At 44.5% G+C, this 20,964-nt stretch overlaps 2 long non-coding RNA genes across 2 annotated transcripts in view; both read left to right on the forward strand.

The window, feature by feature from the left end:
* Positions 1 to 20,964, forward strand: part of LOC309518592 — a 128,935-nt gene that overhangs the window by 35,949 nt on the left and 72,022 nt on the right. The window lies entirely within an intron of this gene.
* Positions 1,898 to 3,534, forward strand: LOC309518921. Its single transcript, XR_014213646.1, has 2 exons — positions 1,898 to 2,077; positions 3,238 to 3,534. It is a non-coding gene; the product is annotated as an uncharacterized lncRNA (long non-coding RNA).

Genomic DNA, 20,964 nt, shown 5'->3' on the forward strand with positions numbered 1-20,964 from the left:
CTTGTCGTAGGTGCCACAAGAGGCAATGATAGGCACACTGGTGCCCGTGGGCACAGTGTTGACAACCCTTATAATAAGTACAAATAAATTATCTGAGCCACAATGATGGCTGTGCTTTGCCTGAAACAATAGCCTCGACCTTTTAGTTGTATTTTTTAAAAAAGCTGAACAAACATCTGTCATAGCAGCGTGTTTTCAGAACTTCTCAAATTATTCATCCCTACCCCCCCCCCCTAATTCTAATGTTCGTTCCTTTTGGGCCTTGCTTTAATAAAGAGCTTAAGCATTGAAAATTGCACGTTGCTGTTAGCTGTAGGGAAGGTATTAGGACGTATTTTAACAGATTAAGGAGTGCAAGTGGAACCCGGTGAAGGCATCACTCAGCCCGATTAGGGAGAGGCTCTGCCATCCAGGACAGGAAAGTCATGCTTCGCTAGCCTTTTGGAACTCTTTGAGGATAGCGCTGCCAGAGCTGGATGCACGGCGGACGTTATAGTCAGACGGGTTCAGCAAGCTCTTGACAACGCTTTGCTCGGGAGATTAAGTGTATAAGGTGAAGAGGTGGCAGAGCTAGGGAGAGTATGGCTCATTAAGCCAAAAGGTGGCTATCAGGCCAGGACAATTAATAACTATAAAGTTTTTACAGGCCATCTTTAGGTGGTGGGAAGCAACATGCATGTACGGCCAAACCTCGGTTGTCGGACGTAATCCATTCCGGAAGCCTGTTTGGCTTCTGAAACATTTTACAACCGAGTCGTGGTTGCAAGAGCTTCCTGCACTCAAGCGGAAGCCATGTCGGATGTTTGGCTTCCAAAAAATGTTCGAAAACCAGAGCACTTACTTCTGGGGTTTTGGCTTCTGGGAGCCGAAACTTTCCAAAAAAGGAGCTGTTCGGGAACCAAGGTTTGACTGTATTGTTGTTGTTGTTGTTGTTTAGTCGTTTAGTCATGTCCAACTCTTCATGACCCCATGGACCAGAGCACGCCAGGCACTCCTGTCTTCCACTGCCTCCTGCAGTTTGGTCAAACTCATGCTGGTAGCTTCGACAACACTATCCAACCATCTCATCTTCTGTCGTCCCCTTCTCCTTGTGCACTCCATCTTTCCCAACATCAGGGTCTTTTCCAGGGAGTCTTCTCTTCTCATGAGGTGGCCAAAGTACTGGAGCCTCAGCTTCAGGATCTGTCCTTCCAGTGAGCACTCAGGGCTGATTTCCTGAAGAATGGAGAGGTTTGATCTTCTTGCAGTCCATGGGACTCTCAAGAGTCTCCTCCAGCACCATAATTCAAAAGCATCAATTCTTCAGCGATCAGCCTTCTTTATGGTCCTTCTTTATGACTGTATTATATCCTACTAAACCTCATCTGAATGAATGACTTACAACCTTATTCCATGTTTACTCAGAAGTAAGCCCAATTGATTTCAATGGGTTTTACTCCCAAGTAAACAGGGTTGGGATTGCATCCTTACTCCCTGGCATTTGTTTGTGCTATTTTATGCCACGCTTTTGCCAGCTTTGTGTAATCTCCCTGCAAGCAAATCAGGATGAATGCACAACAAAACAAGGTCATATGGGAGCTCCCATATTACTACCACAGCCTGGGTTGCCATATGCCCTCTTTTTCCAGGACACATCCTCTTTTTCATGGAGAGCGTTGTCATAGCTACCCATAGTTAAACGTAGAAGTTGGCAAATGTCTCCTGTTTTTTGCTCTTCAAAATATGGCAACCCCACGTCTTGAAATGCAAAAGCATAGGGTGTTCTGAAAGGATGCAAGATTGCAGATTTCAGCTGAGTGATATGAGAAACATTTTGATGGTAAGAGCAATTCGACTATGGAGGCTGGAGAGCTGTCTGTTGCGAGCTATTCTATCTCTGCACCAATGAAAGGTTTGACTAATATGACCCTCAAGGGATTCTGGGATGTGTGATGTTTCTTGTGCCCAGTGCTTTTTCTTTGGTAAAAATAATAAAACAATGAGGTTCCAGAACTTGTATCTTGATACAAGTGCTGTGAGTGCCAGCACAAAATGGCTGCCTTAGACAAGAAACAAGAGGCAACTGTTTTCTGTACTGGTGAATACTGTCACAAAAAAAGCATTGTTTGTGTTATTATGACACAACGTCACTGAATTACACCTGGTCATCTTAGAACAGGCGCCAGCAAACTTTTTCAGCAGGGGGCAGGTTTGTCCACTGTCCCTCAGACTTTGTGGGGGGCCAGACTATTTTTTTTTGGGGGGGAGAACGAATTCCTATGCCCCACAAATAACCAGAGATGCATTTTAAATAAAAGCAGTCATTCTACTCATGTAAAAACACACTGATTCCCGGACAATCCGTGGGCCAGATTTAGAAGGTGATTGGACCGGATCCGGCCCCCGGGCCTTAGTTTGCCTACCCATGCCTTAGAATAATTGGGGATTGATTTGATAGGAAAGTATTTTATAATTTCTCTCATAATAATTACACTCCCCTGAATGGCAAACCCATTTACTGGAATGAATCGCTATCAAATTTTGCCTAAACTAAAATTTCAAGTCTTTTTTTTTGGGGGGGGGGTGGAAGCAGAAGCAAAAATAACAATTAAGAAATTATTTATCTGCTGTCTGTTTTAACAGCTATTAGTTATGTATAAAATCTTATTGATACTGTGTGATATTAAATAAACAATGGGTGATACGCAGTTTTAGTCATACTCCAAGTAGGTCCATTGAAACCAATGGGCTTCGGTCAATTTCAAGGGCTGTGAGGATGACTCGTCTTGCCACTGTTTATTTAATACTGCACTGTTTTGTGATGGTAACATTTATATACTGTATGCTGCCTTTCTATGTGTATGAGAGTATGATCTATCTATCTATATCTATCAATCTATCTCAAAATAAATAAAATTGGCTGAGGCAAAAATTGGAGTGTCCTGCCAAGGGCAGCTGCCGCTGCAATTTTGAAGGAAGCAAGAAGTGTTCCAGATTTTTCTGGAGGGACGGCACATCCTGACCTCCTCCATGTCAAATTGGCAACTTGCCTTAAGCACCGCCTTTTAGATCTCTTTCTGTTTGGAGAACCTGCCACACCCTTGGATGACACAGGACATTCTGTTCAGAAGCCTTTGTGGTGTGTTGTTAATGCTTGCATTATATCCTAGAGGAGCATGAGTCAATCAATAATTAAAGCACAGAGTATTAAGTTGTTGACATGGCAACATGCTCATCACACTGTCTTTCTCTTCTCAGGCTTACCTGCTGCTTCGTCTAAGTCAGGGATGGGGAACTTGTGGCCCACCAGATAACGCTGTCCGGACTACATATCCTATCATCCATGGGCATTGGCCATGCATTGGAGATACAGTCCACAGAGTCTGGTAGAGTCTGGAAGGCCACAGTAGCTTCCTCACCTCCTGATTCCCACTGGAAGAATGCCACAAGTGGAAGCAGGATATCAGCTGAGCAGGACTACTGCGAATAGGCTGAGAAATGTTCACGGAGAACCTCATCAGTTGAGGGTCATGGTCTACATTACAGATTTAAACTTGTTTAATGGCTTTTTAGGGGACGCGGGTGGCGCTGTGGGTTAAAGCCTCAGCGCCTAGGGCTTGCCGATCGAAAGGTCGGCAGTTCGAATCCCCGCGGCGGGGTGCGCTCCCGTCGTTCAGTCCCAGCGCCTGCCAACCTAGCAGTTCGAAAGCACCCTTAAGTGCAAGTAGATAAATAGGGACCGCTTACCAGCGGGAAGGTAAACGGCGTTCCGTGTGCTGCGCTGGCTTGCCAGATGCAACTTTGTCACGCTGGCCACGTGACCCGGAAGTGTCTGTGGACAGCGCTGGCTCCCGGCCTATAGAGTGAGATGAGCGCACAACCCTAGAGTCTGTCAAGACTGGCCCGTACGGGCAGGGGTACCTTTACCTTTTACCTTAAGTAAGAGCTAAACAAAATAAAGACCTGCCTAAAATTGCCAATCCAGTCTCGGGTGGCAAATTTAATAGAATCAGAGAACAGTAGAGTTAGAAGGGGACCCCAAGAGTTATCTAGTCCAACCCCCTGCAATGCAGGAATCTCAACTAGATCATACATGACAGATGGCAATCCAACCGGTCTTAACCAGTGTGGTGTAGTGGTTAAGAGCGGTAGTCACGTAATCTGGGAAACTGGGTTCGTGTCTCCGCTCCTCCACATGCAGCTGCTGGGTGACCTTGGGCCAGTCACACTTCTTTGAAGTCTCTCAGCCCCACTCACCTCACAGAGTGTTTGTTGTGGGGGAGGAAGGGAAAGGAGAATGTTAGCCGCTTTGAGACTCCTGAAGGGGAGTGAAAGGTGGGATATCAAATCCAAACTCTTCTTCTTCTTCTTTCCTGAATATTGCAAGGCAGTTCTCCGGCCCAATAATGTGTACAAAACGCATATACTGGGGTAAAGTTATTCATAAAATGCACGTATTTGTCAAAATAAGATACAAAAATGCATTACGTTTGGGAAAATTGCTCTGTATATGCATATACAGTGGTACCTCGGGTTACATACGCTTCAGGTTACACACTCCGCTAACCCAGAAATAGTGATTCAGGTTAAGAACTTTGCTTCAGGATAAGAACAGAAATCGGGCTCCGACAGCGCAGCGGCAGCAGGAGGCCCCATTAGCTAAAGTGGTGCTTCAGGTTAAGAACAGTTTCAGGTTAAGAACGGACCTCCGGAACGAATTAAATACTTACCCAGAGGTACCACTGTATGAGGTAAAATTGCCTACAAACATCTGTATCGTGGGAGAAATTGGCAGTAAAGTGCTGTTGAATTTCACGAGCGCTTGTTTTTGTATGAAAATTGCAAATGGTTGCAGAAATGTGGCAAACTGAACTTAGAGTTGGAGAGGTGATCAATGAGAGAAACCAGAATTGAGATTCACCCTCCCCTGCTTACGTTAAGTAAGCCCAGTGGGTGTTTCTCCCTGGTACTGGATGTAGGAATGCAGCCCGCAGCCCTGAAACGTCAGGTCATCCCCAGAGACACCTGGCAATCCTGCACATAAGGCCAGTGGCGTAGCGTGGGTTGTCAGCACCCGGGGCAAGGCAAGTAATTTGCGCCCCCTAACCCGTGGATTTGTGCCCCCTAACCCGTGGATTTGCGCCCCCTAACCCCCAGATGTTGCGCCCGGTGCGGCCGGCCCCCCCTGCACCCCCCACGCTACGCCACTGCATAAGGCCTCTCTTTGGACTCCAGCTTCCTTCTCCAAATAATAGCAGCCTTGCGATTTTGTGCATCTTGCTTTGTGTGCAATAGTGGGAAAGATTCCCCTTGCATGCTGGAGTTCTTGCCACAGTGTTCCAAGTGCTGCAAGCTCGTTCTTAAGATAATTCTGTGGGAGCTTTGGTGGCCTCCAAGCAAGGGACAAGCCCAGTCCAGCAGAAACATTTTTATAAGGTTGCTTCAGCTCGCTGTTTGTGCAACCTCTGTGTGCAGCATCTTATTATTCCTGATGGTTATCTCTCTGCCTGATAGGCACAATAGCTTGGAGGTGCCATTGATGATATTTTTTTCCAGGCCTTTGATGTGCCAGCGCTCCCTTGGCCTCGTTTCTTAGCTAAGGAGGAAAGTAAAATCTCTCCAGACTGGGAAAGTGGAATTGGCTGGTGGTTGGTGCGTTGGTATTCTCTAAGAGCTAGTTCCTGCAGATGACAAGGCAAGATTGTTTTGTACCCTTCCAACTATTGCAGGTGGGAGATCACAGGTTTGGCAACATCGTCAAAAACAAACCATCTGCATAGAAAAGTAGCACATCAATGAAACAGGCTGGAACCTAACCATTTCCCTGATGTACTATCTTTCTATATGCAGGGGATATTTTTCTGTGAACCCAAGGTGCTTTTCTGTAGCTTTCATCTAGTCATATTTATTTGTTCTGTTCCTGGAATGTATTTGTTGTTGTTTAGTCATTTAGTCGTGTCTGACTCTTCCTGACCCCATGGACCAGAGCACGCCAGGCACTCCTGTCTTCCACTGCCTCCCGCAGTTTGGTCAAACTCATGTTAGTAGCTTCGAGAACACTGTCCAACCATCTCGTCCTCTGTCGTCCCCTTCTCCTTTGTGCCCTCCATCTTTCCCAACATCAGGGTCTTTTCCAGGGAGTCTTCTCTTCTCACGAGGTGGCCGAAGTATGGAGCCTCAGCTTCAGGATCTGTCCTTCCAGTGAGCACTCAAGGCTGATTTCCTTAAGAATGGATTATTTTGATCTTCTTGCAGTCTATGGAATGTATAGCCTGCCTTTCAATGACCAGATTTCTCTGTGAAGAGCTTGTGGTTATGGATCCTACACTCTCATTCCAGTTACATATGTTCCAAAGATGGAGCAGGCTTTGTTGCTCTGGAAGGCAGGGCTAGAACTAATAGGTGGAAATTTTAGGGAAACAGACTTTGGCTGAATATTAGGAGGACCTTCATAATGGTAAGGCAGGGCTGGGCCCAGGAGCCAAATGTAACCCCTTGGATCCAGCCCTTGGGACTCTGTATCTGTATCAGGAGTGGGCTAATGGAAGTTAACTCTTTATTAGAAGAAACAGGGCTGCTCAGTATTGCCAGGTCTAGTGAGTCCAGCGGTTCTTCTCAGTGAGTCTTGCTGCTATGATAGGGTTGCCATATTCCAAGAAGTAAAATTCTGGACACAAGAGTTGTTAAGCTTTTTTTTTGGGGGGGGGAATTGCACACCCAAGAAAAGCACTTCCTGCTTCTGGACATAGGGCAACCGTACGCAGTTGCAGAAGATCCCTGCCATCCCGCAGCTCCCTTAGTTTTGTCCTCCACCCTAGAAGAGTTTTGAGTGACAAAAATGAGCAGGTGAAGCTTTTCATGACATGGAGTGCAGCATCACCACCTGGTAACTCCTGAAGCTCAAGCTGCTGATAAAAGGACAGCTCCAGGTTTTAAAAAAAGTAAAGGTCATTGGAAAGAGATTTCATAGAATTGTAGAGTTGGAAAGGACCCAAGGGTCATCTAGTCCAATCCCATGCAATGTAGGAATCTTGGCCACAGCAGTCTCTGGGTGGGCTCGAACCACCAACCTTCTGGTTAACAGCCAAACACCCTGACCTATCACACCACTATTTGTCCATCTAGCCCAGCCTTCCTCAACCTGTTTCCCTCCAGATGTAGTTGGACCACCACTCTCATCACCCCAATCACTGGCCATGCTACTTGGGGCTGACAGGACTTTGGAGTCCAACAACATCTAGAGAGCACAAGGTTGGAGAAGGCTGATCTAGCCCAATCCTGACTCCCCCATCTGGCAGCAGCTCTCTAGAGCCTCACAAAAAGGTCTTCCCGCCATCTGCTACCTGAGCCTCTTAGGATCTGGGAACTTCCACGTGGAAAACATGTAAACCCCCCCACCCTCCAATTGCTATCAGGTATTGTAATGATCACTGCAGATGGTGACAGCAGCCACGAAATTAAAAAACGCCTGCTTCTTGGGAGAAAAGCAATGACAAACCTAGACAGCATCTTAAAAAGCAGAGACATCACCTTGCCAACAAAGGTCCGTATAGTTAAAGCTATGGTTTTCCCAGTAGTGATGTATGGAAGTGAGAGCTGGACCATCAAGAAGGCTGATTGCCGAAGAATTGATGCTTTTGAATTATGGTGCTGGAGGAGAGTCTTGAGAGTCCCATGGAGTGCAAGAAGATCAAACCTCTCCATTCTGAAGGAAATCAGCCCTGAGTGCTCACTGGAAGGACAGATCGTGAAGCTGAGGCTCCAATACTTTGGTCACCTCATGAGAAGAGAAGACTCCCTGGAAAAGACCCTGATGTTGGGAAAGATGGAGGGCACAAAGGAGAAGGGGACGACAGAGGACGAGATGGTTGGATAGTGTTCTCGAAGCTAACAGCATGAGTTTTACCAAACTGCGGAAGGCAGTGGAAGACAGGAGTGCCTGGCGTGCTCTGGTCCATGGGGCCACGAAGAGCAGGACACGACTAAATGACTAAACAACAACAAATTGTAATGATTATTTGAAATGCATTTCATTGCATTTTAACCACTATTTTTTTACTAGTTTGTTTTTATTACTTCGTATTTGACAATGGTGCTTTTAAAAAGCTGCCTTGAATCCCAGCTCGGGAGAGAGGCAGGAAATAAATACATCAAATAAATAAATACACAAATAAATGGCAACCTCTGTTCACTTCCTTCCAGGTAACACCGGCTCCCCTCTGCTTTCATTACCTCGCCAGCCTCCCAAATCCATGCCCTCCTTTTATCATAAAGGTCTCCTCCAAGCCCCTGAACCCCCAACCGCTCCACCGCCAGTTATCCATAAAGTCACAGAGATGGAGAAGGAATTTTGTGCATTGTTTACGCTTCCCAAAACAAAATGCAGGTAGCTTTTGAAAAAGGCACTTCCTCCTCAGTTTTTTGTGCCCTGAAATGCTAGCCATTTTTTTCCTTGAGGTCTGAAAAACAAATAAATCACCAGCCAACGTGCAAATGTGGCAAACTTACCAATAATTTAAAAATGGGGGGGAAAGAGAAATCAAGAAACCGCCATGTATTGATTTTATTGTCTTATTCATTTTAACAATTTGTGCAACTGCTTAACCACAATAGTCTCTCAGGAGTTTACAAAGATGCAGTAAAAATAAAAATCAGTTCAAGTTTTACAATTTTTTTTAAGACAATACAAACATATATAAAGACATACAAACATGTATAATTTCATAACCTTTTTTCCATAGACCGTGTTTCTCGGACTTCCCCATACCTCCCCTTTCTGCATCCCAATGTCCAAAGGTTTTTAGCAACTCTAAATATGTCTGTCAGTCCTTTTAGCAACTCTAAATATGTCTGTCAGTCCTCTGTCCTCTTAATCTTTCCTTCAATCTAGTCTTATATTGCTGTAACCCTTTCTTACTCAAACCTCGACATTCTAACCTTCAAAAATCAGTTGAAACTACAAAATCAAGCTTCTGGAATGCCTTCTGGATTTTTTTTTAAAAAGGTCTTCGGTAGGTGCCGGAAGTTCAGAAGGGAGGGGGGCTGTTTGGCTTCAAGTGGAGGAGAGTTCCACAGACTCAGACCCACAATCCTGAATGCGCACAGGTGATGGTGCATCTAAGCTATGCACCAGAGCCATGGGGGACCACTAACAGTGATCCTCCCCCTCAAGACCTCTGTGACTGGGCAGGGATATAAGGGATCAGGTATATTTGAGGTATCCTGAACCCAAACTGTTAAGCGCCATGTAGATTAATACACAAACCTTCAAAGTGGCTTGGGACCGTATGGGCAGCCAGTGCAAACTTTTAAGCACTGGAATTATGTGCCGGCGATAGTCTGTTCCCATCCACAGTTTAGCTGCTTCATTTTGCACTGGCCTCTGGAGCAGGGTCAAAAGTAAAGTAAAGGGACCCCTGACCATTAGGTCCAGTCGTGACCGACTCTGGGGTTGCGGCGCTCATCTCACTTTATTGGCTGAGGGAGCCAGCGTACAGCTTCCGGGTCATGAGGCCAGCATGACTAAGCTGCTTCTGGCGAACCAGAGCAGTGCACAGAAACGCCATTTACCTTCCCGCCGGGGCGGTACCTATTTATCTACTTGCACTTTGACGGGCTTTCGAACTGCTAGGTTGGCAGGAGCAGGGACCGAGCAATAGGAGCTCACCCCGTCGCGGGGATTTGAACCACCAACCTTCTGATCGGCAAGTCCTAGGCTCTGTGGTTTAACCCACAGCGCCACCCGTGTCCCTCATAGGGCCAAAAGTAGTGCATTGCAATAATCAAGTCTTGAGGCTACCAAAGCAGGCGTCACTGCATATCAGGCTCTTGCCCTCCTATACCCCACAACAAGAAACAAACCTGAATCCATCATGCTCCTTCCCGTCGCCACTGCTGCCTCTCAAAGATAGATAGATAATTTATTACGGTCAAAGACCAGCTCACCTGCCTCTCATATAAGTGAGCCCATTGCCTTCTCGAACAGCAGGCTTCCGAAATGTACGCCTCCCAGTTTCCCTTGGAAGCAGATAATTAACTTATCCTACTTTTGACCTCCCCACTGAAACTTTCCCACCCGGTAATTAAAGCCTTCCCTCCCTCTCCCACATTCAATTTATTAATCGCCAGAAATCAAAGTATTAATCCTTGAATGGCACTAATCAAATGATGAATGACTTGGAACACAGATTAAATATGCTACACTGATTAATCCAAACCCTGCCTCTGGCTTTTCCATTGCTGTTGCAGGTACTTGAACTGCATTCGCAGGAAAAAGAAACATTAGCAGGAAAGAAGATAGCTGCTTTGTGCAAAGCAAATTCACATTGTGGCACTTAAGTTAGCAAGATGCTCCCATAGAGGTCTAGTGGTATGCCTGGCCAAAGAACTTTGAAAAGATTATTATCTTCAAAGCACGCATTTCTTTAACAACCCAAAAAGCACATTTCAAATTCATTACCCCAGTTCATTTGTTTTATCCGTCTCATGAAGCTGGCTGTGGAATCTGTCACCCTCTGTATGCTGTTGGATTTCAGCTCTTATCATTCCTAACCACTGAGCATGCTTGCTGTGGTTGGTGGGAAGTGGAGTCCAACAATATCTGGAAGGCCACGACTTCCCTATTATCTATAGCCTGTGAAAGGAGAGGCCATGATCAATATGTCAGAACGTAACCACATGACGGCACCCTTTCCATCTGGCTAGTCTACCCATCCCTATTCCATCAGGCTCCTTCCTCACCATCATTCAGCTTTGCTGAAAGACCAGAAACATTTGACTCCTGCTCTCACTGAAATCTTGCAGTTCCAGAGAATCATTTCAATGACTTGTAACTAAGAAATAGTGCCTGGATTTTCCTTCCTTCTCCTCTCTCATAACCTTTTCCCTTTTGAGGCATGTATTTTAGACTGTACAGTGGTACCTCAGGTTAAGCACTTAATTCGTTCCGGAGGTCCATTCTTAACCTGAAACTGTTGTTAACCTGAGGTACCACTTTAGCTAATGGGGCCTCCTCCTGCTGCCGCTGTGCTGCTGGAGCACAATTTCTGTTCTCATCCTGAAGCAAAGTTCTTAACTTGAGGTAATATTTCTGGGTTAGCGGAATCTGTAACCTGAAGCGTATGTAACCTGAGGTACCACTGTATACCTTAAAGCAGGAATAACTATTGAAACCATTTGAGTTTGTGTTGTAAGCAAACTTTTAGCTAATTTCAAAAAGTGAAAATCTGGACACAAAAGTTGTTGAGCTTTAATAAATTATTATTTTGAGCTATTTTTAATGAAATTTGCCAAATTCTACACTTCCAATTTTGCCAAAATCTACATATGGTCTGCCATATGGATATATGCATAATCCTACATTTATGCATTTTAAAGTGCTTTCCTGTATAATCCTATGTCTACTCTGAAGTATGCCCTAATGATGCACATTATAATTTACTCTCTGTTAAGTGTGTATAGTATGACAGCCTTAATTATCATTTTGGAATCATAGGGACATAGGAAGTGGTGGTCAGATTCCCAGCCATACATTTAAAGCAGTATGATAGCTCTCGAAAAGTCATGGCTTCCCCAGAAAGGATTCTGGGAGCTGTGGTTTGTGAAGGGTGCTGAGAGTTGTCAGGAGGCCCCTATTCCTCTCCTAGAGCTATAGTTCTAAAATTTGACAATTATTCCCTCTTCATGGGGAACTCAGGGAATCGTTACTGGAATTGCCTGTAAGATGTTTTTGTTTTGTTTTATTTCTACCTTGTTTGCTGCCCTTGGCTCCTTTGGGAGGAAAGGCAGTCCATGCATTTAATCAAATGATGAGAGCCAACGTGGTGTGAGAGCCAACGTGGTGTAGTGGTTAAGAGCGGTAGATCCGTAATCTGGGGAACCAGGTTCGCTTCCCCGCTCCTCCACATGCAGCTGCTGGGTGACCTTGGGCCAGTCACACTTCTCTGAAGTCTCTCAGCCCCACTCACCTCACAGAGTGTTTGTTGTGGGGGAGGAAGGGAAAGGAGAATGTTAGCCGCTTTGAGACTCCTTAGGGTAGTAATAAAGCGGGATATCAAATTCAAACTCTTCTTAATAAATAAAGTAAATAAATAATACAATAAATGAATGATCAATAAAAACTAGATAAAATCTGAGCTCTGTGTAAGCTTTGTGCAAGCAAAACAGGAGGAATGCTCAGTAAACAAGTTGTTTAAAGGAACCTGAAATATACTTAGAGTCTAGTGTGAATTTCATGCTTTTTATTCAGTTCGTAGTAGCAATGAATGGAACTTGCCCCAAAACGTCTAGCTATATATACATTATTTACACAATGGGCCCCGCTTGATTGGCTAATTCCGGGCTGCTCCTGCAGGCCAATCAGGTTGCTGATTCACTCCATCCAGGAGCCTGATTGGCTGCTCCTGCAGGCCAATCAGGTCGCTGATTCACTTCTACCTGGAGCTGGATTGTGTGGCTCCTGCGGACCAATCAGACTCGTGCATACTGGATCCTACTGATCTAGGATTCAGCTCAGTACATAACAGAACCCTTAGGTATTCCTCATACAAGGAACACAAGTATTTTCCTCATTTTATTATTTTACTCATAATGTAGACTTAAGCTGATACTCATGGCTGGGAAATGGGTGGTAGCGGTTCTGAGCATTTTGGTTGAACCCAGCTGGGTACACATGCCGTGATGAGATAAACCACACTCCCAACGAAGAACCCCAAAATGTTACCAAAGAACTCTCGTGTTTCCCAGAGCACATTTTCTAAAACTCGCTGCTCTGAAGAAGTGGGAAACTTATCTAGAACTTTGGTTTCTCAAGTCTTCTTTGGTATTCCATCTGTTCAGCATTTAAAAACTTGCCTGAAGTTGAAAATGTAATTAAGGACTCTTGATATCGTATTTCTAGTGACATCCTTAGCCATTGATCATTCCAGCCAAGACAAGGGCTGAGAGAGTAAGCATAAAAGCACATCATTCTCTGACTCCAATAATGTGTCACCCAGGGAGATGTTTTACCCAATCATGCAGATGGATAATAATTTCCACAAATTTCTTTAGGCAATTAACCTTTCCCTTTCCTTTTTTAAGGTGGTGGTAAGGTAGAGCTTATGTAATAATGTAGCACTTGTTCACAAACTAATGTTTAACTTTCTGGCGTTCTGTTATCAATACCCCACGAATACCCTGCTGTTTGCCCTATAGTCCTCAACTTCAATAATGAAAATTAAAAACAAACACGTTGCGATGTTATGAAAAGTGATACACTTCTCAGCATTTCTGAGAATGCCTCACCGAGGCATATGAGGTGGGCTTCTCCAGTGATAAATTATTTTGGGTCCAAAGTTGTCAGCATCAACTTTGCATTAGCAAAACCCTTGATATTTGGAGATGTCCGTGTATTTTTAAATTATATTCCCATAGCATGGGGATTAACAGCAAGACAACAAAATCGGACTTCTATTTTGGTCTTCCTATGGGGATCAGGTTAGCCATGGTGAGATCAGGATGTTGGACAAGAAGGCCCATTTGCCGGATCCAGCTGAACACTTCTTATTTTCCAAATACCAGCTAATGCCCACATGGCACAGTGCCCAGCAGAGATCAAACGTGCAAGATAAAGCTTACAGCTCCAAAATGGGAGCAGAGCACCAGTCCAAGCAGGAAGGAAAACCACATCAATGTTAACATCTCACTTAGCTCCGGCAGAGACCTAAGTTGTCCCTCAATGAGCCTCTGCAGGACTCATCTTGCAAGTGATTTTCCATGAAGAAGTCTTTAAATTGCTACGTCCTCTTCTGCAGTGACTCGTTGCCACAGCAGAAAGGACTCTCTCCCTCTCTCCCCCCCCTCTCAGCTGCCCTCAAATTGAAACAAACACACATGATGCTGAAAGGAAACCTGGGAAATGTATCAGCCAAGCATCACTTTCCTTCCCACTAATCCGGAAAGCTTGTGTTCAGAAGCTCCTTCTCGATGAGTTTAGCACAGCAGCCAGAAGAAGTCCACTCTGAACCTTGGCATGGTCTTGAATTTGCCCAGCTGGGTTAACTATTTACTCCTTCTTCAGGTATGATCCTTACTAAAGCCGTAATAAATAAATAAATGTTAAGGCTCTTTCCTACATCCTTTCTTCATTTTTAGCCCAGGGGGTGAAATTCTCTACAGTGTTATTAACACAAAAGCAGATCACCACCATCAATTTGGAGCACACAATTTTCCCCAGAGGACCACGGGAACTGTGGTTTGTTAGGGATTCAGGGACTTGTAGGTCTGAAAACTCAACTTTCCCAGGTTCCTGCCATTGGAGGCATGGCAGTGATTAACATGGCACATCCCCTCATCCAAATTAGAAATAAACTCTAAAAATATAATGAGTTAAGAAGGGGGGGGGAGGAACCCAAGCAGGTTGGGTAGAGTTTAGTAATGTCTTGTGGTGGATCTTTTACAAAACGAGAGGGAAATTAACATTTTGGATAATTGTGCAAGTCAGAAAGGAATGTTCTTTAGTATACATTGATTAAAGGAAATAAAACACAATTTCCTAATCGGGACCTATTAGGGAACAGCTGGCTAAATCTCAATGCATCGTGGATAAATTATTGCCAAATGTTCTGAAACAAATTCACATCTTACCATTCCAAAGCTTTTCCAGCCTGAAAGTTATATTGGTCGATTACCTGTGATCACCAATTTGTACTTTGATTAGGACACTGCCTAAGACGATCTGCCCTCTTGTAATCAGTAACCGGTTCACCGGACAGTAATTGAGTCTAAACCTTAAGATGTCGTCTGCATGGTTCAAGCACTGAGCCTCGCTCACAGATACTTTTCCAAATTATATCTCATTACATTAGGTCTGTCTCTTTGTGGAAGTCTGCTTAACTGTGCATGCTCTGATTGTTTTCTTTGTCATCTGACTTTCTGACTGGTTACTGATCTCCTTTGATATACTGTACATGACATCCTAACAAAACCGAGGCTTTAATCAAAATGATGAGGATTTGAAGTGTGTGCCACTGTCAAAAGCCAGGGGAAGGCTAACGCTCAGCAGATGTGTGTTCTTGCAGGTCAGATGGAAAGAATGGATTTAAGACACCCGAGCGGGGCAATCGTGGACGTTGTTAACCCTTGTTTTAAAAGTCAGTCTGGATGTTTGCATAATGTAGTTGCATTACCACAAATGTGCTTGTGCATATAAATCTCTCCTCCCCAGACTTCTAATTGGGACTGCCACAAAGCAGAGCGGAAAAGATGGTGTCTGGCAACCTGCTTCAGATGAAGAATGGTTGAAGGCTTTGAGACAAGAGTAGAGACAGTTAAGTGGTGATATGGTAACCATCTTACATCCTTTCAAGGGCTAGCACCAGGGATGTTGGAGAATTCAGATCGAAACAGGAGCAGAAAAATTGCCAGTATTTGCTTCTTCATCTGCATTTCCAGAACAGAAATGAGTCAAACAGCCCATAAATGATGTGTAATTAAAGTCATTTCTCTCCCCCCCCCCATTTGCATTGTGTTTCCTTTGCATTGAAATGAGTGGTGTGGAATAATAATAATAATCAGTGCACAATTAATTTTAGGACAAAGGCATACAGTTTTTTCCAGAAACTGAACTGAAGCAGAAAAAAACAGTGTTGCATGCAGCAAATACAGTTGGATTGGACAGCACTTCCTTCCTACAACCCTATGTGTGACCAGCTTTGAAGTACAGGTCTCCCTGTGCTCCATTTGCACTGGGTTTCCTTGCGTTTAAATTAATGGTGTGCAATAATGAATTATGCAAATTTCTTCCTGAGTGGACAACAAAGCAAATAATCCGATTTTTGTCGGAAGCTGAACTGCAGTGGAATAGAAACAGTGCTGCGTGCAACAAAGATGGAGCAGAACAAGAATCCCTAGCTGTGACAGGTTCATTTTCTGTTTCTCTAGGGTAGGACTGAAATCAATGGGTTGAAATTGCAAGGCAGGAGATTCCAATGAAACCTTAAGAAAAATGTCCTGATAGTACGAGTTGCTCAGTTGTGAACAACATGCACTGGACAGTAGCAAACTTTCCTTCATTAGAGGATTTGAGTTGATCAGGGATGCTGACGTGGTAGATTTATTGTATCAGCAAAGGATTGGTCTATCTAATTCAGTATTGTCTACAATGTTCTTCTACCTTGGGTTCCCAGATATTGTCAGACTACAAGGTGGAAGAACACTGGTGTGCTGAATGGCAGCATTTATTCAGGGTGTCAGGCCATAGCCCTTCTCAACCCACTTGGGAGATCCCTAGGGTAGAATAAGGGATCTTCTGTATGCAAACCAGATACTCTACCACTGAGCTACAGCCCTTATTGTTGAAGACCTTGATGAGGTCTTGGATGGGAGACCTTTGGGAACGGCTATTAATTTGCCAAAGAAGAGCAAGATACAAGTCTAACAAATAATGTGAACCTGTTCCAGAGGTCGCCTGCTACATTGCTGTGTGCCAGAGACAGCATTGTCCCCATGTGACTCAGGAGACCTGCCTCTCAGAGATATCAAATTGCTAGGATTACGAACATTTGTTGTTGTTTAGTCGTTTAGTCCTGTCCGACTCTTCAAGACCCCATGGACCAGAGCACGCCAAGCACTCCTGTCTTCCACTGCCTCCTGCAGTTTGGTCAAACTCATGCTGGTAGCTTCGAGAACACTGTCCAACCATCTCATCCTCTGTCGTCCCCTTCTCCTTGTGCCCTCCATCTTTCCCAACATCAGGGTCTTTTCCAGGGAGTCTTCTCTTCTCATGAGGTGGCCAAAGTATTGGCGCCTCAGCTTCAGGATCTGTCCTTCCAGGGAGCACTCAGGCTGATTTCCTTCAGAATGGATAGGTTTGATCTTCTTGCAGTCCATGGGACTCTCAAGAGTCTCCTCCAGCACCATAATTCAAAAGCATCAATGTTACGAACATAGGCTGATGCATTTGGTACCATCCTGTCAGCCAATGAAATGTGGGCTTGTCTGTGGGAGGGTGTTTGGTGGATGAAACCCTCTGTTTCTTACCACTGGCATTCCTAATATCCATTGGCTGGCATTCCTAACATCCATCGAGTGCAATGGATTTTGTATGTTGTGATTTTGCTAATTTATATTGTTTAGATTAATTTGTTGCACTTATTGTACTTTCGTTGTATATCTCTTTTGGATTAGGACGTGCTGTTTTTATTTGTTAAATGGTTTGTCGTTGCTTTAAACTGCATAGAAGCTCAGCTGGGATGTTGAAAAGGTGGTACACAAATATTTCATTAAATAAAATCAAAGAGCATCCTAGGAAATAATCTAGGGTGCCCACTCAGTGTATGCGGGACACTGGCTAGGTCTATTATTGGGCCTCACAGTTGATCTATGTGTGCTAAGTGCTTGGCTTAAACTATCCCCAGTCGATTGCAGTTAAACATTTTAGCAAAGATAGTCGAAGATGCAGGCTGCTTGCCTAAGCATCCCTGAAAAGATTCCAGGTACCCCAGAGTTCTCTGGAAGACAGTGTGAAAGTGATTACCTTATGGCAATCTTCGGAAGCCAGAGCAAATCTGTATTATGAAAAGACCAGCAGGAGGCACCTATCCTGTGGCCTGGAAAACGGATGAAAAATTATCAAAATGAGCAGCTTTTCCTTTTTGCATCAAATGCTGGCAAAACTATTCCTTCTTCTCGGTGTCTAGTATTGCTACTGTCTAGTATTCCATTTCCAGATTACAGCTGAGCAGGTTATTCATCAGGTTATTCACAGGCCCACATTCATTCCCTACGTTTTGCTTCCAGGTCTGATCAGCATGCCAGCCTTTGCCCTGTAGTTGCTACTACTAGGTATATGGAATAGAACTGGCAGGTGGAATCTGCAGCAAAAAAAAATGTTGCAGTGAAGTTTCCTTTCATCCTAGCAGAAGTTCTCCTTCCAAGCCCTTCCCTCCAATAATAATAATAATAATAATAATAATAATAATAATAATAATAATGTATTTATACCCCGCCCATCTGGCTGGGCTTCCCCAGCCACTCTGGGCGGCTTCTAAAAAATATTAAAATACTATAATACATCAAACATTAAAAGCTTCCCTAAACAGGGCTGCCTTCAGATGTCTTCTAAAAGTCTGGTAGTTGTTGTCCTCTTTGACATCTGGTGGGAGGGCATTCCACAGGGAGGGCGCCACTACCAAGAAGGCCCTCTGCCTTGTTCCCTGTAACTTGGCTTCTCGCAGTGAGGGAACCGCCAGAAGGCCCTCGGTGCTGGACCTCAGTGTCTGGGTAGAACGATGGGAATGGAGACGCTCCTTCAGGTATACTGGACCGAGGCCATTTAGGGCTTTAAAGGTCAGCACCAACACTTTGAATTGTGCTTGGAAACGTACTGGGAGCCAATGTAGGTCTTTCAAGACCGGTGTTATATGGTCTCGGCGGCCACTCCCAGTCACCAGTCTGGCTGCCACGTTCTGGATTAGTTGTAGTTTCCGGGTCACCTTCAAAGGTAGCCCCATGTAGAGCACATTGCAGTAGTCCAAGCGGGAGATAACCATAGCATGCACCACTCTGGCAAGACAGTCTGCGGGCAGGTAGGGTCTCAGCCTGCGTACCAGGTGGAGCTGGTAAACAGCTGCCCTGGACATGTATTTGACCTGTGCCTCCATGGACAGCTGTGAGTCCAAAATGACTCCCAGGCTGTGCACCTGGTCCTTCAAGTGAGAGCCCAGGGGTCTGAACACTCATTCCCCCCCCCCCACTTTCTGAACACAGCCCAGGAGAAAGGAGCGGATCAGTTTTTTTGGGGGGGGAGCCTTTTGGCCCACTAGATGTTGCTGAACTACATCTCCCTTCAGCCCCAGGAAGCATGGCCAATGACCAGGGATGATGGGAGTTGTTGTTCAGCAATATCTGGAGGGCCACAGGCTCCATATGTTTTTCTGTTTGTTTCTCCCAGTTTTCCAGTATTCTCTTCAGCATTCTTTGACTACTGAATGTGCTCAGCCCTCATTATGCTTTTGGGTGGGGGGTATATCTGCAAACCTCTCACTACAGGTATCTATGATGTTGCAAGGGCAGAGGGAGCAGTGTTGCCTAGGGCTGCCATACGTCTGAATTTTCCCGGACATTACGAGGATTTCAAAGGTGGAAATGATGTTCGGGGGGAATTTCTGAAAGGTGGTGTTTTGTCCTGGATCTTAGGCAAGTCAATCAAAAAAATCACGGGGGGGGGGGTTAGGCTCTGGGGTTTTCCTTAAAAAAGGTGTCATGGTTTTTAGTTTTTGAAATATGGCAACCCTAGTGTTGCTGCCTTTGCAGTTCCCAGGACAAAAACAACAACAACAAACAAGCAACTTGTTCTACCTTCAGGTAGAAAATTAGCACCTCGTGAACACTGATTAAGAGAGCTAAAGGACCACTTCGCCCCATATATCCCTGCATGCCAGCTTTGCTTCTCCAATGGACCAGTGCTAAGAGATGCACTAATCCTGCATTAAATACCAGGACTTTAGTGCTGCAGCCCAAGCCGCCTGGAATGAATCACCAATGGGAATTATGCAAATGCCGAGCATTTGGACACTGACACGGCTACTGAAGGCATTTTTGTCTTTAATAATGCCTTCCCTGAAGCATGACCCCCATCATTGTATGGAATAATAATTCTGAAATTGTAGAAATAGATTTGTTTAATTGCTTTGACTTTACTGAGTTTCTAACCTTTTGTATTTTATCTTATTTCATTTATTGCTGCCGAACAGCCCCTTGGGCTGGGGAATTGTTTAGGGGTTTTTTTTGTGTGTTTTTTTGAGGGGGGTTATTGCTGTTATTGATTTTAAATTTTTTAAAAATCTTATTAGGATTTATGTGGAAATTGTTCTGTTTCGTTGCATACGTTTTGATGTGTTTTGTTTATTGATTTGCACTACTTTTGTTATGTTTAAATTACGTAAATCTTTACATGTCATAAGCCACCTTGAACACGGTTCTAACTATGGAAATAAGATTATGGCGATGATGATGGCATTGCCCAGGAAAAGCCTTACACCACTTAATTCTGCTGCACGTGAGAACATACCTCATGTCAGGTGCTATTGTAGAAAAAGATCAAAAGAATGATCTCCTTCAGCTGATGCGGGGGTGGGCAGCTGAGCCGGTTATTATTTCACTCTTACATCTTTCTCCTTTTTGGTGTTTTGCAGGTTCTTTGTTGCCTAAATATGCCTTTGTTCCACTCAGCTTGTCCTGAAAAACAATTCAAGGCCTTGATGAAGTCCTAGGATACTTTTGTTCATCAGTCATTGATTCTGAGAAAGAGAGAGAGAGAGAAGGAGGGAGAATCTGTAGGCAGAAAGGAGCGACAATGCAATCAAGGGATTCGCAAAGCGCCGCTAGGATAAAAGCCATCTCTTTTCCCCCTGCTTAGATTATATAAAAGCAAATATGCTTCTAACCAACACTGCTTTTGCTGCTTTCTACAATGGTAAGCATGTCAGGGACTCCTAACTCTGCTTTGTATGCAATGTTAGTCCTACTCAGAGTAGATCCATTGCAGACCCTCCAAGTGTTCCTATTTCCCAGGGATGTCCCTGATTTGGAGAAGCCGTCCCAGTTTCTGATTTGATCCAGGAATGTCCCGTTTTTTCTTAAGGTATGGATATGTAACTGTAGAATTTCAATCTGAAAAACCAAATAAATAAATTTCGGGGGGGGGGGGGAGAAGAGTCAATGACAGCAGAAACCCCCTATTGTCTAACGCCCTGCTTCTGGGCTACCTGTAAGTATGTGGCTGGCCGTTTAGGGTACAGAACACTCAACTGAATAGGCCTCTGGGCTGACCAGAAGGACAATTCTTGTGTTCTTATGATGAGCTGCCATGTCCCCAAATATGTGCAGATGTCATTATGCCTGTGAGACTATCATGGAGAGATGCTCCCAAATCATTGACTTCTATCCATGGCCCTGATCTGGCAGGGACCCTCTGCTGCAGCAACACCAGTGCAGTGTTAAACG

The sequence above is a fragment of the Podarcis vaucheri genome (genome assembly GCF_965113315.1).
Source record: "Podarcis vaucheri genome assembly, chromosome: 14".
NCBI classification, from domain to species: domain Eukaryota; kingdom Metazoa; phylum Chordata; class Lepidosauria; order Squamata; family Lacertidae; genus Podarcis; species Podarcis vaucheri.